Consider the following 17,835-nt stretch of genomic DNA (forward strand, 5'->3'; position numbering starts at 1 on the left):
TCTAACATGGAAGGTTTTGTTGAAGAAAAAAATGGGGTGGGTGGGTCAAGGCATATGTTTTCGTTTTTTTTTTTCGTTCAACAAACCTAGACCCTTTAATAGATCTTATGATATATTATTAAAAATACACCAGTGAGGAACTTGATTGCTCCCTCACCTTACAAGCCAACCAAAATCTTCTAAGATTTTCAGTTTGTTTGAAATGAAAGTGATAACCTTAAATGAAATAGAAGATCAATTTCCAACCTAATTCTAGATCAGATTCAAGATCAGTTCTTTAATTTATCAACAAGAAAAATTGATGATGTTAGATCAATCATTGAAGCACACAAAATAGAACAAGCGAAAAACTGGTGATATATAATAACTTTTATTTTGACAAGTTTACTTTTTATTAGCATTTTCCAATTGAAATAACATCAACAAAAATCACAACATAAAGTTATAGAAAACGTCAGTTTGATAAACTAAGTGAAGCCATCTTGTCATCAATTTCCTTCATACTTTTTGCAATTAACTTATCCAAGTCTTTCAAATCAGAAAAAGTGATATCATCTGGCACCGTGTTGTTTTGCAGGTACCAGCTCATACGAATGTTCAGCTCATTTTCATGATTGTCTTGTCTTTGCTTTCTCAGTTGGTCCCTAGCTTTAGTTATCTGTTGCAAAAGGAAACTTTCTTGGTCCACATTTTTTCTGCCATCTTTCATATATGAGTTCTGATACCTCTCAATCACCTGTTTTGCTTCCTCCAGATTTGGCCACACCTCTGTTTTAGAATCAAAAGGATCGGAAATTATAGCACAGGCTGGAATACCACAAAGAATAGTGAGTTCTCTCACCTTCTTTATGATACTTTTCTTCCTCTTCTTGTAGGAAGCCTTTCTTGTTGAATCATTGGAGATAAAGGCGAGTTTCACCTTCTTCCTAGTCATGGCTTCGCAATGTAATTGCAAGGAAAAAGACAAGGAATCAACTGTTTTTTATTTGCTTTGTGTTTGAAAATGTATTCCAGCTTTTATAGAGAGCAGTATTTGTTTTCACCGCTAGTTTCTTGAAAAAAAGAGCAATACATATATTATTTTATTAATGGTAGTATTTAATAAAAAAACTAAAGATAATCCTATTAATGAATTTTAGTAAATACTATATTTTAAAATAATAATATTACATGGTATACATATTAAAAAAAATATTCAACGATATTTAATGATAGTTATAAAATAAAATAAAAAATAGGAGGTTAATTTTGAAAAATAAAAAATAATAGAAGGTTCTTTCAAAAAAAAATACAAGGTATAATATGGTCAAATTTATTACTTTTTTTTTTGAAATAATGGTCAAATTTTTTACTAAATACTATAAGATTGAAAAAAATTATGGTTAATTACGGTCAATATTAACCTACTTGGGTTGACCTAATGCTGTTAATCAGGGACTTTGGAGTTTGCTCATCTTCAATACTCCGTGATGTCAATTTGAGTGTGATAGTTTAGATTCTTCAAAAAAAAATTAAGGTCAATATTGATTATTATGGTCAATATTTTTAATTTTTAATTTTATATCAGTCAAATTATATTCTTTTATCATTAATGTTTTTCTTTGAAAGTTTTTTTTTTGGTCAATTTTTTTGAAAGTTTTATCATTACTATTTATTTGTAAAGTACCCAATAAATTGAATTCAATCTTAATTATATTTTTATAATTTAGTTTTTATATTGAAAATAAAATCTTTTCACAATTAGAAAATTGCCAAAAAAATAAAAAATCTTAGTCAAAAATTTTTAAATTTAAAATATAAATTCAAAAAAATAATGTTTTTCTCAATATACATTATAATTTAATTTATTATTTAATTCATTGCTGATGGACTCTCTACGGTTCCATTAGAGGCAATATTATTCAAGGTACAGTCGATCAATAATTTTGGGCACCTCACTACAAGCACTCAAATCATGATATCTCATGTTATAGAAGATTACTCTACCCACTCCAAATTACATACTCTTTTTGGTCTCAATTATAAACAATTTACCTTTTAGATCCATTGAATAAATTATGTATGTAGTCTCAATTATAGATCATATACATTATTTATGCAATGAATCTAAAAAGTGAAATGTTGCTTATAATTGAAATTGGGGGGAGTTTTATTTAATATTCGGTTATATGTAATCTTATTGTTAAATATGGAAATATACAATTTTAAGGTAATGAATCACATTTTTACTTTGGCTTAAATGTGGTTTTCCTCCCTTATGTTTCAAAACGTTGCGATTTTGGCTCTTTAAAAAAATTAAATTTTTACCCTCTATCTTTAGGGAAATATGTTCTTTTAACCCTCCAACTTTAGTGAAATATGATCTTTTGATCCTCTATCTTTAGGAAAATAAGCTCTTTTGGCCCTTTATCTTTTAAAAAATTGAGATCTTGCCTATCTGTTTTGGAACACGTGGCGTCTTCTCAGCAGCTTTGCATCGTTTTCTAAAACTAAGAGCTAAAATTGTTATTTTTTTGTTAGGGGGCCAAAATCTTAACTTTTTAAAAGTTAAGGGGTCAAAAATGCATTTAAGCCTTTTACTTTCAATTATTATTAATGAGTTTTTAATCATTTTTAGTCATAGAAAAACTATAAGAAAGTTTTTGTAAAATATATTATTGCCATATAATATTTTTAGAGTAATATACATATTTGTCGTTTATTTTATAATTAATAATATATTTTTTCTTTCCCCTAAAAAAAATATTTAGCCAAGACGAACACCAACGTTCTTAAAAAAAAAGAAAATGATGAACACTAATGTGTCTGTCTTTCCACAATATATTTTTTTATAATGAAAAAATTAGGTTTTTATTTTTAGTGTCCAAGGATGTAGGTTTGGGGACTGTAAAGAAATCGTCTAGGTTGGATTCGACGTCCAATGCGCCCTCGGCGAATTTAGATGCTCTCTCCAGTTGTTCCATACACTACCCCCTTCTTTTAATAATATATATGAGCTTTGACAAAGGATTAGTAACTCGGACACAAGAGTTACTAAAAAAAATTAGAGGTATTGGTAACTCGAACACAAGAGTTGCTTTAAAAAATTATTTTGGTCTCATAAATCAGTATTAATTTTTATTTCTTTCAGGACAGATGCAGTCTGCCTTATTACAGATTTCTTTAGTCTGTTGGTTTTCTTTTCCTTTTCCTTTCTTGTCTTGAGTTTTTTTTAACAAATTCCCTTTTTTGTAATTTTTTTTTTAGTTTGGCGGCATAGGATGGAGGTCCATCGGGATGCCAACCTAGTTGGGATGTCGAGCTAGTTGTTGAAGCCTGTCCTTTCTCTAGGCTTATAACAAAAACAAAGGATTAGAATGGGGTGAAACATTTCTTTTATCAGTTGATTTTTCTTTTTGTAAAACCAAGCTCAGGAAGTTGAAGGAGAAGGAGAATGAGGAGGATGAGAATGCGAAGGAGAAGGGGAAGGAGAAGAAGGATGTAATATCCCGCCAGTCGGTATCGGAATATTACCAGTCGGTCGTGCCAGAGGATAAAATTCAAGGAAAGTAAGTATGGAGAATATTTACTACGTAATGTCAGTTTATTACGGATTAAGTATCAGTGTCAGATTTAACACGCTTAAGGCAAGGGTATTTTGGTAATTGCACGAATAAGAGATATTTATAGATGTTGGTACCAAAATATCTTCATAATCTTTTCACTTTCTCTCTCTAGGGTTGAAGTTGGGAACTTCCCCCCCTTCTCTCTCTACTCCCACGCCTCCATCTTTCATCTCCTCTTCATCAATCTTCCAAAACTTATTCCTCTCAAAGATTAAGCTTATGTTATGGTACTTTTAAGATCAAGGAACAAGTAGAAGCTTCATATTAGCTTGTTCTTCAACTCTATCATCACCAGGAAAGAACCAAGAGTTAGGGTTTTGGTGAAGGAAGCTTTGAGTTGGAATGGAGAAGAGCTAGAAAGAATCATGGAGCTTGGTTTGCAAGTAAGAACAACAAGATTGAATGGTTTGAGCTAAGGATGCAAGTGGATTAAGCTAGGGTTTTGTTTGCTTGGGCTTGGAAGCTTGGGAATCAAGTTCACATCATGATTAGGTGAGTTCCTTAGTTAGTTCCCCACCCTTGGGATTATGTGTTTTACTTGTGTAAGATAACTATGATTTCTAGGGTTTTTACATAAGAGTTTAGTTACCCCTTTTCATGCCATGCTTGCTAACCATGTCAATACCTTCTATAAAGATGTTTTACAGGTTTTCTATGACCACTAGAGTCATAAAATGCATAGAGACACTTGGTTTTGAGGTTTTGGGGTCAAAAACATCATTTTTAGGTGTTCTGGACTGTCATAACTCGCTGTGGCGAGCTATTACTCGCCACAGCGAGCAGAAGCAACAGAACACATGATCTGCTCGCCTCCTACTTGCCATGGCGAGTAGGTACTCGCCTCCCCAGTAAAGTTGCTCGCCATAGCAAGCAGACTGTGTGGTCACACACGGTTCGCTCGCTTCCGGCAGCTTTCGCATCTTTACGAACGGTTTTCTTTGAGCAATCTTTTAATAGAAGTAAACCCCTCAAACCAAGGTCCTATTTGATAATATTTAGCAAAGTTTTCTTGAGAAAGAAGCAAGTATTTGACAAGTTAATATAGCATGGCAAATGAGAGAATAGTACGGCAAGTATCGGGTAGCAAGTTAATCATTAAGCAAAGGAATGAAAGTAGAGCCTTGACATAGTTTGTCAAGAAATAGAATGCTATACATTAGTGATATGCTTGGCAAGACGCAAAGTGATTAGAGTATTATCTTCGTATAGGAGCTAAGTGTCATACGAGTATGGCAAGATGTGAATCAATTAGATATCTATTCACAAAGTAAGTTAAGTAAGTTAAGTAAGCATATAGTTACCTCTGGTGGAATCGTTTAAGGATCAGAGGTAAAAGAGATAGTATGATTAGGTTTAACCTTCATTCATGCATAAGTTAAGATGAGGCTATGACGTCCCTAGTATGCACGACCGTCTAAGGAAGAAAGTCCCCACACACGTATAATCAACCGGCAGGTTGTATTGTAGACATGTGGTGACCGTAGGTTTTCCCCGAGGTTACCTATAGCCTAGGATTAGGTGGAACTCACTGAGACATTATGTCTCATCCCAATCCTTATTTGTTTCAGATATCAGGAAGGATTAGCAAGCTAGTAGCCGAATGGATGTTGCGACAAGCGTTCGTTCGTACCACTGCAGGATGAGGTGGATATTCAAGGATGCATCTATTAAACTTTAGAAAAGTTGAGTTGTATTGTTATGTACGAACGCATTGGTTGTATAATATATTCATTCGAAGTAGTTATTGTTGTAAATTTTTAATGTATTCAGTACTAAACTAATGCACATGCTAGACTTTCTAGATACGTCTAGTGTGGGTGTTACATTTGGTATCAGAGCAGGTCGATTCAGACCGTGCCTTGGGTCATTAAGTTACAACAAAAGTAGTGGGACCATTGGGTTTCGGGTAAATGTTTTAGTTTTTGTTTTTAGTTGAGCTTGATCAACTCAATTTAGCATTCGACGATTAGAACGGATGCCTGAGAGCTGAATAGGACCCTGGAGGAACGAAGTATGGGATGAAGATGCCCTGGAAAGTGTGAACTCAGAAGAAAGAACTCGGAATGAGTATTAGTAAGAAGTTGATCGTGCCAGTAGGTGGCCGGTGAACTAAGCAAGTAGAAGTATGAATCCTCCGGGAATGTAAGGCAATGTTAAGAAGGGACATTCCGACAGCGTTGGGTAAGATGTTAGTAATACTTCGTATACCCGTAAGTGAAGAATATGAAGTATCTTAGTAGTACCTGAAGCTTCAGTAAGAGTCGTTGTTGGAACGGGTTTATGGTATAGAAAGGAATTATATTATGGAACGTAAGTGCAAGGCTACAAGATAGGGAGAAGTCGACATATGTTGATGGAGTTAGTAGACTCTCAGAAATAGCGTTATGTGATTGAAGTTATGATCATGTATATTCAAAGTGGACAAGATTCTAGTGTTCGGGAAGTTGCATTACGCGGCAATGTAATGAGGTAAGTTACTCGTAGTTGAAGAAGTTAAGGAGTTAAGTGAAAGTTTTATGTTATCAGGACTAAGGCATTAATTTCCGACGTACCGAGAATTGTATCGAATTAAGCTGATGTTGCCAAGTATATATTATAGAAAATTTTAAGAGGTTAGCAATGACTGATGTGCATTGGATTGCTTGAGAAATAAGAATTTTTATGCAAAGAATGTTTTTCGGAAAATTGAGCTGAAGAAACTTGCCAATAGCGAACCTGAGGAGAAAATTTTCAGTTTTTCCGAAAACTGTCAGTTCGTCTCTGAGGTCTACAGTGTCTATTGGGGGGTTGTCTTCACAATCTTTACGCGATGAAAACCTTTATGACCTCAAGTAACGAATGCATATCACATCCCAAGGTTACCAAAGGAAAAGGTATGGACAACCACTAACGAAATCGATTCAGTTTAAGGTAACCTTGGAAGTTAATGTGTCAAGAGTCATGAGGAGCTTAGATCAAGAGTTTAGAGGTTCCTGTAATTGGAATGGACGTCGTGGATGTGAAGACATGAAGTAAGAAGATAAAGTGATGAAGAGTTTTATGAAATCACAAGGTTCTTGGATTTTGCGGAGTTATGAGTACCCCTCAAACCTATGTTTTGCTTGAGTGATTTGCTAAGGCTCGTTATGATGTTGAATTATAAAGTTTACAAGATTTTAGAAAGATATACGCAAATGGGTGATTGAAGTTGATATTTTTGAAATTAAAACGAAAATTTTGTAGGTACTGGTCTGTTACGACTCACGTAGAGTGGGCTAAACTCACTAGAACCAAGATTTAATAGCACGGTTGTGTTATCGACTGGTTCTGTGATTCTAGAGTAACGACTGAGGCCTAGATTTAGTATTTTTTTTATAAATTTATATAGTGGAAAATCATCAACGTCAATGACCCGTGTGCTAAATTATGAAGTTTCCTTTTTAAAAGAAAAACCGACGAGCGAGTATTGGCATGATTGAGCAAAACATAGTAAGAGAGAGTGCGAAGATACAAGGTTAGATGAGTCTACCATGGAAATAAAGAGTATGTAGTAACAAAGGTGTATACTATGAGTCGAGATTGCTCGGAAACAAGTTTAAGTGTGATATATATATATTTCAGAAGGTAAACCCGACCAGTAAGAACGTAAGGTCTACCCCCAAGTAAAGTATTATAAGTATACGATAAGTTTACCGTAAGTTTTAATCTTACAAGCGAAGGGTAGATCAAGGTTGCGGATTTGATTGCAACATAAAAAGTCTTGAGAAGAGTTCAAGAAGATATTAATGTAATGATAGAAAAGGTGTGAAGTTTCACTCGTCACAACAGATTAGGGTATTGGTTAAAGTCAGCCGGTGGGAATCAGAGTAGCGCAACGGAAGTTAATCAGTAAAGTTCTTAATAGTAACCATGGAACAGGGCATTGGGTGGTAAGAATCTTCGTGAAGAATGTTCAGGATAAGTAAGTATTGATTCTTATATAGTCAGAAATGTATAAGGTGAAAGTATGAAGAATGTATCTTTACTTAAGTAAGACGAGAAAGACTAGAGTTATCACAAATGAAGTAATCGGGTTGCCTAGTTGGTGATGTCGAATGCGTTGGTTAGTCAGGAAGAGTATGTGCTGTGATAAAGGAATACGATTCATGAGATATGCACGAAGTACATACCCTCTTATACCAAACTTGTTAGGTGATAACGGTACTGGCTAGAATAGTGTCAAGCCAAGATTTTATAACTTTTAAAGTTAAGATTGGTATTAAGGAACTTGAGAACGAAGTTGTTTAAAAACATGAAATTTCACATGGTTGAAACAAAGGAGTGCGTCGTAAGTAAGCAAGCTCACTTAAGACGTACATGCTTCAGGGCCAACTTGTTTTAGTCAAGTTTGGGCGAGTTGTAAAACCTTTATCAAAATATAGAGACTCATTCAGTGGTTCTGCAGTACCATTACAGATTTAGTTTTAAAATGATATTTTTCTAGTCACGTATCTATTCGTTCCAAGAACCTATGTACCAATGTTTAGAGATTTCTAGAAGCAAATGTTAGAATAAGTATCGTTATTAACTAACAAGAAACGGTGCTAGAAAGTATGCAAAAACTATGGAAAATAAGGTTTATGTAGAAGCGACAATGTCCGTGTGATGTCAGTAGCATACGGGATGCACAGATTGGTGCTAAGAGTGTTCAATACAAGTGCAAATGAGCTTAGTAGAAAGGTTTCTTAAGAGTTTGAAAGAGATAAGAGATGTGTGGAACCATCAAGATGAGTAACATAAGTAATAAGAATAAGTCGCAAAGTACGGTAAGAAAGATAATGTATGCATGATAAGATGTTATAGATACGAGTAAGCACTGCAGGGCAAACCTGGATTCCATTAGGACCCCAATTTAAAGGCAAATCCTGAGTGTTTTAGTTAATGAAAGGTTACTTATATGAATGGTTTTTGCTAAGCATAGAAGGAAGGGATCTGAGACGATCAATCCACAGGTAACAAAGGTAAGTTTCAATCAGGATGTTCTAAGACAATTCTGTGATTTTGAGTAAGATATTAAGATTTAAGAGACCATATTAGTTTTTATGTGGATTAAGAAAGAAGAATGAGTTACAGGTTTGATGAGGGAAGTATGCTTCGAACTCTTTGGAGTGAGTATGCTCAGACTTTATTTAACTGAAACCAAAGGAAATAGATTTTAGTTGCGATGATTGGTAGTTGATTTCTAAATTTCGAGGACAAAATTTCTTTAAGGGAGTAAAATGTAATATCTCGCCAGTCGGTATCGGAATATTACCAGTCGATCGTGCCAAAGGATAAAATTCAAGGAAAGTAAGTATGGAGAATATTTATTACGTAATGTCAGTTTATTACGGATTAAGTATCAATTTCAGATTTAACACGCTTAAGGCAAGGGTATTTTGGTAATTGCATGAATAAGAGATATTTATAGATGTTGGTACCAAAATATCTTCATAATCTTTTCACTTAATCTCTCTAGGGTTGAAGTTGGGAACTTCTCCCCCTTCTCTCTCTACTCCCACGCCTCCATCTCTCATCTCCTCTTCATCAATCTTCCAAAACTTATTCCTCTCAAAGATTAAGCTTATGTTATGGTACTTTTAAGATCAAGGAACAAGTAGAAGCTTCATATTAGCTTGTTCTTCAACTCTATCATCACAACGAAAGAACCAAGAGTTAGGGTTTTAGTGAAGGAAGCTTTGAGTTGGAATGGAGAAGAGCTAGCAAGAATCATGGAGCTTGGTTTGCAAGTAAGAACAACAAGATTGAATGGTTTGAGCTAAGGATGCAAGTGGATTAAGCTAGGGTTTTGTTTGCTTGGGCTTGGAAGCTTGGGAATCAAGTTCACATCATGATTAGGTGAGTTCCTTAGTTAGTTCCCCACCCTTGGGATTATGTGTTTTACTTGTGTGAGATAACTATGATTTCTAGGGTTTTTACATAAGAGTTTAGTTACCCTTTTTCATGCCATGCTTGATAACCATGTGAATACTGGCTATAAAGATGTTTTATAGGTTTTCTATGACCACTAGAGTCATAAAATGCATAGAGACACTTGGTTTTGAGGTTTTGGGGTCAAAAACATCATTTTTAGGTGTTCTGGACTGTCATAACTCGCCGTGGCGAGTAATACGGCGAGCTATTACTCGCCACAGCGAGCAGAAGCAACAGAACACATGATCTGCTCGCCTCCTACTCGCCATGGCGAGTAAGTACTCGCCTCCCCAGTAAAGTTGCTCGCCATAGCAAACAGACTGTGTGGTCACACACGGTTCGCTCGCTTCCGGCAGCTTTGGCATCTTTACGAACGGTTTTCTTTGAGCAATCTTTTAATAGAAGTAAACCCCTCAAACCAAGGTCCTATTTGATAATATTTAGCAAAGTTTTCTTGAGAAAGAAGCAAGTATTTGACAAGTTAATATAGCATGGCAAATGAGAGAATAGTACGACAAGTATCGGGTAGCAAATTAATCATTAAGCAAGGGAATGAAAGTAGAGCCTTGACATAGTTTGTCAAGAAATAGAATGTTATACATTAGTGATATGCTTGACAAGATGCAAAGTGATTAGAGTATTATCTTCGTATAGGAGCTAAGTGTCATACGAGTATGGCAAGACGTGAATCGATTAGATATCTATTCACAAAGTAAGTTAAGTAAGTTAAGTAAGCATATAGTTACCTCTAGTGGGATCGTTTAAGGATCCGAGGTAAAAGAGATAGTTTGATTAGGTTTAACCTTCATTCATGCATAAGACCAAGATTTTGTTAAAGATGTGATGCGATTAATATCATATTCACAAGAAAGTTTAAGCAAGTCTTAAGACAAGAATCATATATGGTCAAGACCATTAAGTAAGAGTAGGTGTCGTGTCTCTTGTAATCCTTCCTAGGATGGATTCAAGGGGTTCTCTGAGGGGAACGGGCAAGCCGTAAGGGACCCGCACGCCACTGAGGGAGTCCGATACGCCATAGCTAGGCATTTCACCGGTAGTAAGGGATTAACTTCTGGGGTTACTCCACCCGGGACTAATCCGTAAAATGAACTCAGATAATGTTTGTTTGTTAAACGCTAACATAATCAATGAATTTATCTATGCATATTTATTGCGCATGTGTGTGTTATTTCATGGAGCCTTGACGTAGATCGTCAAGAACTAGTAAGATAGCAAGAATCACCTTTGTGATAAGATATGACATGTTGTTAGATACAACGTATTCAAGTAAGTAGAAGCAAGTAGAGAAAGTTATGCCGGTGACGATCTTAGGTTTCCCCTAATCGTCCGGTTTAGAGTCGTGTCATGATTATGTTATGTGTATGCCTCGATACGTAGAGAGTATCTTGGCATTGCGGTTTTAGATTCCCCTTGACCGCCATGACACGTATAGAAGTGAAGCTTATAATAAGTTAAGATGAGGCTATGACGGCCCTAGTATGCACGACCGTCGAAGGAAACAAGTCCCCACACACGTAAAATCAACTGGCAGGTTGTATTGTAGACACGTGGTGACCGTAGGTTTTCCCCGAGGTTACCTATAGCCTAGGATTAGGTGGAAATCACTAAGACATTATGTCTCATCCCAATCCTTATTTGTTTCAGATATCAGGAAGGATTAGCAAGCTAGTAGGCGAATGGATGTTGCGACAAGCGTTCGTTCGTACTGCTGCAGGATGAGGTGGATATTCAAGGATGCATCTATTATACTTTAGAAAAGCTGAGTTGTATTGTTATGTACGAACGCATTGGTTGTATAATATATTCATTCGAAGTAGTTATTTTTGTAAATTTTTAATGTATCCAGTACTAAACTAATGCACATGCTAGACTTTCTAGATACGTCTAGTGTGGGTGTTACAAAGGAGGATGAGAATGAGAAGGGGAAGGAGAAGGGGAAGAAGGAGAAGAAGAATATATGGTATTAATTGCATCAGGGGCCTCTCCCTCCAAAGTCAATTTTAAGTTGAAGATTCAATAATTTCTTACCTTCCAAATCTGTCACACAATTGTGTGCCATATCAACAGAAAACCTTTTAACCCTTTCCCTTTTCTTCCCTAACCCGCAAAAAATTGAAGCAATGTTTTAGGATTATCTAGAAACACCACCATCACAGCTATCCAGTTGAACACTCATACCAAATTGCACTTGCAAGGTCATATGTTATAAAAAGACGTGATTTCGACTCATTTACTTCTTCGCACTCTAAACACACCTTGAATCCACTCTACCCGCAACCATTCATTAGACACCATTACTTTGACAAATTGTTAGACATATTCTTCCTAGTTGGTAGCTTTTTGAAGCAATTATCAAGAGAAAACTATCACTTTTGATGGTGAGTAGCTCTCCCACACCAATGACGAATAATCAAGATTCTCCATCAAAGCTAAATGAGGAGGGAAAGTAGAATCGGCAGGATAGAAATAAATTGATGGTTTTACTTTATGCTTGATTTATATTAAACCCATTTTGTATCGTATTGCTTGTTTATATTTGATGCCCTTGTGCGCATTTTGGTTAGAGACTTAATATATTTGAAGAAAAACTAATCGTTCTCCTTTAGACCATTATTATTTTCACAAGAACTCCTTAAAATACTGTTCCTTTGTAATAACACTTTTTGAACATGAATAGAAATACATACTAGACTTGACAAAACTTTTAGACTTCTCTTCGTTAAAATAAACTCATTCTTCCATCACCTGCAAAACTCCAGACAACAAATATATGAATAATAAGGTATAATTTCATCAACAACAATGCATGGTATATAGCCTACTTTGAATGTAACTTCAATTTGGAAAATATTTTCAAATTAGCAAATTGAACACATTCATACAATCAACTATACCACAACTATATAGTTTGATGGTTCATTAAATAATGCTATAGTATGCCAATTTAAATCACAAGTCATAGATTCACAACTCCCCCGAAGAAAAAAAATAAAAAAAAATATCTATAAGAAATAATGATACAAAGATTGAAAGTGAAAAAGACCAAATACAATATTCATCAAGATTGTGAGCTACTTAATTGCATGTATATAAAGGGGAAAAAATTAAGTCCATTATTCAATAAAAGACAACAGTACTAAAATGAGTTGATATACTTCCTAGCTACTCTCGAAATTAAGATATTATCATTCATGGTACATGAAGTAAGGAATTAATTTTGGTGTGGATATCACATAATTATATCTATAAGTTGGGTAAGAAATTATATCCACGATGGTTAAATTTGTGAGTGTAGTGTTGGTTATAAGAAGGATTCCTTCCACCTTAAAAGTTAGAGAGCTGGGATAATGAAAATATAAACCTTGAAAAATAATGTGTTATGAGATCAGTGAATATCTTATGTTGTTGAAAGAAACAAAGATGATCAAAGTCAAGAGTATGTAAGAGATATTTTCCCTTACTATAAGATGACACAATCCCAGATACAAATGCAACAAAAAACATTAGATTGTTGATTTCAAATGAAATTAGTTTAAGATCAGGGAGGTGTTTCCAAAGATTCTCCCACCGTTTTGATAAGATGCTAGTCTTAACCACGTCTTTTATCATCATAAATGACATAATTAATCAAATGCAAATAATTGACAAATATTTTATGTTTTAGATGTGAGTTATGAAAGGCATTAAGTAACCCTCATTACAGTGCTATTGACCCCTGTTTTTACACAAAACTAGATGATTGTCATTGACATGCGTGTTCGCGTGTGTCCTTGTATAATAACTCTTTTAGAAACTTCTCTATGTAAGGTTGGCTTCATTTGAGACACAAGTGTTTTAATTTATGAAAGCTATGTTGTTGAGAAGTTGTTTCTTATGTATGGTTTGTTACTTTTATTTATTCACTATGTCCATACGCCTTCTCATGGATCTAGACATGGCAACGGGGCGGGGCGGGGGCGGGTTTTAACATACCCGGCCCCGCCCCTGTTTCACGGTATCCAGCCCTGCCCCCGCCCCCAAACCCGGCGGGGAAAGAAACTTCAGCCCCAGACCCGCCTCCAACGGGGACGGGTTTCCCGGCCCCGCCCCCACCCGCGAAAAGTGTAGTAATAAAAAAAAATTTGATAGTAAGCCTGTTAAAATTCACAGTTTATGTTGAATAAAATGGTGCATTAATTGCACCTTAAAAAGTCTACAACATTGGATAAGTTTGAAAAAACGGTTTAACAAAATCAATTATATACACCTAGTATTACCATGGTGTTTTTTGTTATTTATTGTTGTTGATTTAAACCATATTCTTATTGAAAAGTGTCGGAAAGACCACATATGTTAAGAAATCTTAAAATAAATGTTGATTTTGGTCCACTATTTGACTTTCAAAATTTGAAATTTTGAATTGTTACAAACAATATGGGTTGAAATCAAAATTAATGAAAATAAATCCAATTTTTTTGGAGAAAAACAATACGGGTGCGGGGCGGGGGTGAGTATCCCCCGACCCCGGCTCTGCATTAAAACTCCGGGTTTTCCCCGCACCGGACCCGAACCCAGTTAATTCGGCTTTTCCCCGTTGAAATCGGGGCGGAGCGGGTGGGACCCGGCGAGTGAGGGTTGTGTTGCCATGTCTACATGGATCTTACATGTACTTGACTTTTCATTGGTATTTTTTTATTTATTAATAATAATATAAATAAATCTCTCTTGCCAAAAAACACAAACTAACATATTTTGCTTTTTAAAGAAATTCCATCTCATTTTTCATGCAATTTCAACTTTATTTTTGAATGAGTTTCTCATTTGGGTGAAAAACTAAAAATTAGTTGAACTGCACATGGTTAGTTCATAAACTAGAAGACATATAACAACTAAACTAACAAAGAACAATTATTATTCGACAAGTGTATAGAGAAACAAGGAAAATATCTTGTGAGACGTTTAACAATACAATGAAACAAAATTTCGGTGGCTTCTAAGGTAAGGGAGCAATCATCCCCCTCACTGATGTAAAATATTAATAATATATTCTAAGATCTATTTGAGGATCTAGATTTGTCTAAACAAAAAATAGCAACACATATTATTCAGTTTCAATCTGATTTTGTTAAGGATTCATAAAAGAATTATCCAGACGATTCTTATGGCCATTGAAGTTGATAAAAACACATGAAATGGGGGAATTGAATTGTATTTTTGTTTTCTGAAAATATTTTCTAAGTTAAAACATATCACAAGATAAGAAAAGAAAGCAGAAGAGAGAGAAGAATCAACACATATATTTATCGTGGTTCACCTCACAATCAAGGATTACGTCCATACCTTAACACTTTAGACACCATGTCTAAGATTTCCTACCTCTTTTTGATAACTTTCTTTAATCCAACATGATTAAGAGTTTACAAAATTTGTTGTTTGTTCATACTTCAGACTCAAAGATTGGTAAACTAAATTTAGCACAGTACAAATGATTTTGTATCTAAAGAGTTTTCTAAACACTTAAGAAATTCTACGACGAGACTTTGCAAGAAATTTTTCTGTGTTATTGCTCTACAAATTAAATTGGTCATATTTTTGGGACAATTGAAAGCATGTAGGTGTTTATCCTTCTTCGAACACCCAAGGTCATTTTATAGGAAACTTTTATAGAGTCGTTTCTTGAAGAGAGTGAGCACATCAAGCTTCCTTGAGAAGTTTCCTTAAGATTTCAAATAATTCTCTCTTAAGGATAACTATGTTGAATAGTACTTCATAATTTCGTTTCTCTTACAGAGATTTGTACGTTATTGCAACTTATCTTTTTTTAATTCATTTTGGACAAAAAGTACTATTATCCTACAGACAGAGACATTTCTTTAAAAGAAGACAAAAGTTGGTCATATGTTCATTAGAGTGTTGAACATTGACTTTAGATCAGAGCTTTCGTCTTCACAACTTTATGAATACTTGATGAGAGCATTAATTTTCATTGACCCTCTTCATATCAGAGCTTTGTCATAAGAGATTCTCTTGAGCATGAAAGTTGTTCTTCTTTGTTCAGAGCATTGTGTTTTAGGGTCAAAATGTTGACTTCAAAGTCATAATTTAATTATATGGTCCTGCTCACTTGAATTTACTTTAGAGTACCCAATTATTCTTCTAGACACTGTTATCATCAAAACTTTAGAGATATTGTTCTAAAAACCATCTTGAATCAACAATCATCGTAAATTATATTCAAGAAACCGATCCAAATCCCCAAAATCTAAGAATTTCATGTAATAGGAAAATTTGAAGGCAAAAGTTAAGTACAGTAAAATCGATTTTTATACATTGGAGAGAAATATGATAAGAATTCATACACCTAAACCATCATTTTGTATCCTAAATAATGGTCTTTGCATCAATCTATATCCAACATTCTTAATATCCCCCCTCTTGATGGGTTTATATTCTCTCTCAGCGGAATCATCGATGAACCGCACTATCGAACATGGAAGGTTTTGTTGAAGGAAAAAATGGGGTGGGTGGGTCAAGGCGTATGTTTTGCTCTCTTTTTTTGTTCAACAAACCTAGACCCTTTAATAGATCTTATGATATATTATTAAAAATACACCGGTGAGTAACTTGATTGCGCCCTCACCTTACAAGTCAACCAAAATCTTCTAAGATTTTCAGTTTGTTTGAAATGAAAGTGATAACCTTAAATGAAATAGAAGATCAATTTCCTACCTAATTCTAGATCAGATTCAAGATCAGTTCTTTAATTTATCAACAAGAAAAATTGATGATGTTAGATCAATCATTGAAGCACACAAAATAGAACAAGCGAAAAACTGGTGATATATAATAACTTTTATTTTGACAAGTTTACTTTTTATTAGAATTTTCCAATTGAAATAACATCAACAAAAATCACAACATAAAGTTATAGAAAACATCAGTTTGATAAACTAAGTGAAGCCATCTTGTCATCAATTTCCCTCATACTTTTTGCAATTAACTTATCCAAGTCTTTCAAATCAGAAAGAGTGATATCATCTGGCACCGTGTTGTTTTGCAGGTACCAGCTCATACGAATGTTCAGCTCATTTTCATGATTGTCTTGTCTTTGCTTTCTCAGTTGGTCCCTAGCTTTAGTAATCTGTTGCAAAAGGAAACTTTCCTGGTTCACATTTTTTCTCCCATCTTTCATATATGAGTTCTGATACCTCTCAATCACCTGTTTTGCTTCCTCCAGATTTGGCCACACCTCTGTTTTAGAATCAAAAGGATCGGAAATTATAGCACAGGCTGGAATACCACAAAGAATAGTGAGTTCTCTCACCTTCTCGATGATACTTTTCTTCCTCTTCTTGTAGGAAGCCTTTCTTGTTGAATCATTGGAGATAAAGGCGAGTTTCACCTTCTTCCTAGTCATGGCTTCGCAATGTAATTGCAAGGAAAAAGACAAGGAATCAACTGTTTTTTATTTGCTTTGTGTTTGAAAATGCATTCCATCTTTTATAGAGAGCAATATTTGTTTTCACCGCTAGTCTCTTGAAAAAAAAAAAGCAATACATATATTATTTTATTAATTGTAGTATTTAATAAAAAAACTAAAGATAATCCTATTAATGAATTTTAGTAAATACTATATTTTAAAATAATAATATTACATGGTCCACATATTAAAAAAAAATATTCAACGATATTTAATGATAGTTATAAAATAAAATAAAAAATAGGAGGTTAATTTTGAAAAATAAAAAATAATAGAAGGTTCCTTCAAAAAAAAAATACAAGGTATAATATGGTCAAATTTATTACTTTTTTTTTTTGAAATAATGGTCAAATTTTTTACTAAATACTATAAGATTGAAAAAAATTATGGTTAATTACGGTCAATATTAACCTACTTGGGTTGACCTAATGGGGTTAATCAGGGACTTTGGAGTTTGCTCATCTTCAATACTCCGTGATGTCAATTTGAGTGTGATAGTTTAGATTCTTCAAAAAAAATTAAGGTCAATATTGATTATTATGGTCAATATTTTTAATTTTTAATTTTATATCAGTCAAATTATATTCTTTTATCATTAATGTTTTTCTTTAAAAGTTTTTTTTTTGGTCAATTTTTTTGAAAGTTTTATCATTACTATTTATTTGTAAAGTACCCAATAAATTGAATTCAATCTTAATTATATTTTAATAATTTAGTTTTTATATTGAAAATAAAATCTTTTCACAATTAGAAAATTGCCAAAAAAATAAAAAATCTTAGTCAAAAATTTTTAAATTTAAAATATAAATTCAATAAAAT

The 17,835-nt window shown here is 34.1% G+C and overlaps 2 pseudogenes; both read right to left on the minus strand.

Moving 5' to 3' along the window:
• Positions 1–454: 454 nt before the first annotated feature.
• LOC146906877 (agamous-like MADS-box protein AGL80 pseudogene) lies at positions 455–970 on the minus strand (annotated as a pseudogene).
• A 15,412-nt stretch (positions 971–16,382) lies between these two features.
• Positions 16,383–17,048, minus strand: LOC146906878 (agamous-like MADS-box protein AGL80 pseudogene; annotated as a pseudogene).
• Positions 17,049–17,835: the final 787 nt, after the last annotated feature.

The sequence above is a fragment of the Medicago sativa genome, chromosome 7, assembly GCF_051527215.1.
Source record: "Medicago sativa cultivar Bolivia chromosome 7, Bolivia_mono, whole genome shotgun sequence".
Taxonomy (NCBI): domain Eukaryota; kingdom Viridiplantae; phylum Streptophyta; class Magnoliopsida; order Fabales; family Fabaceae; genus Medicago; species Medicago sativa.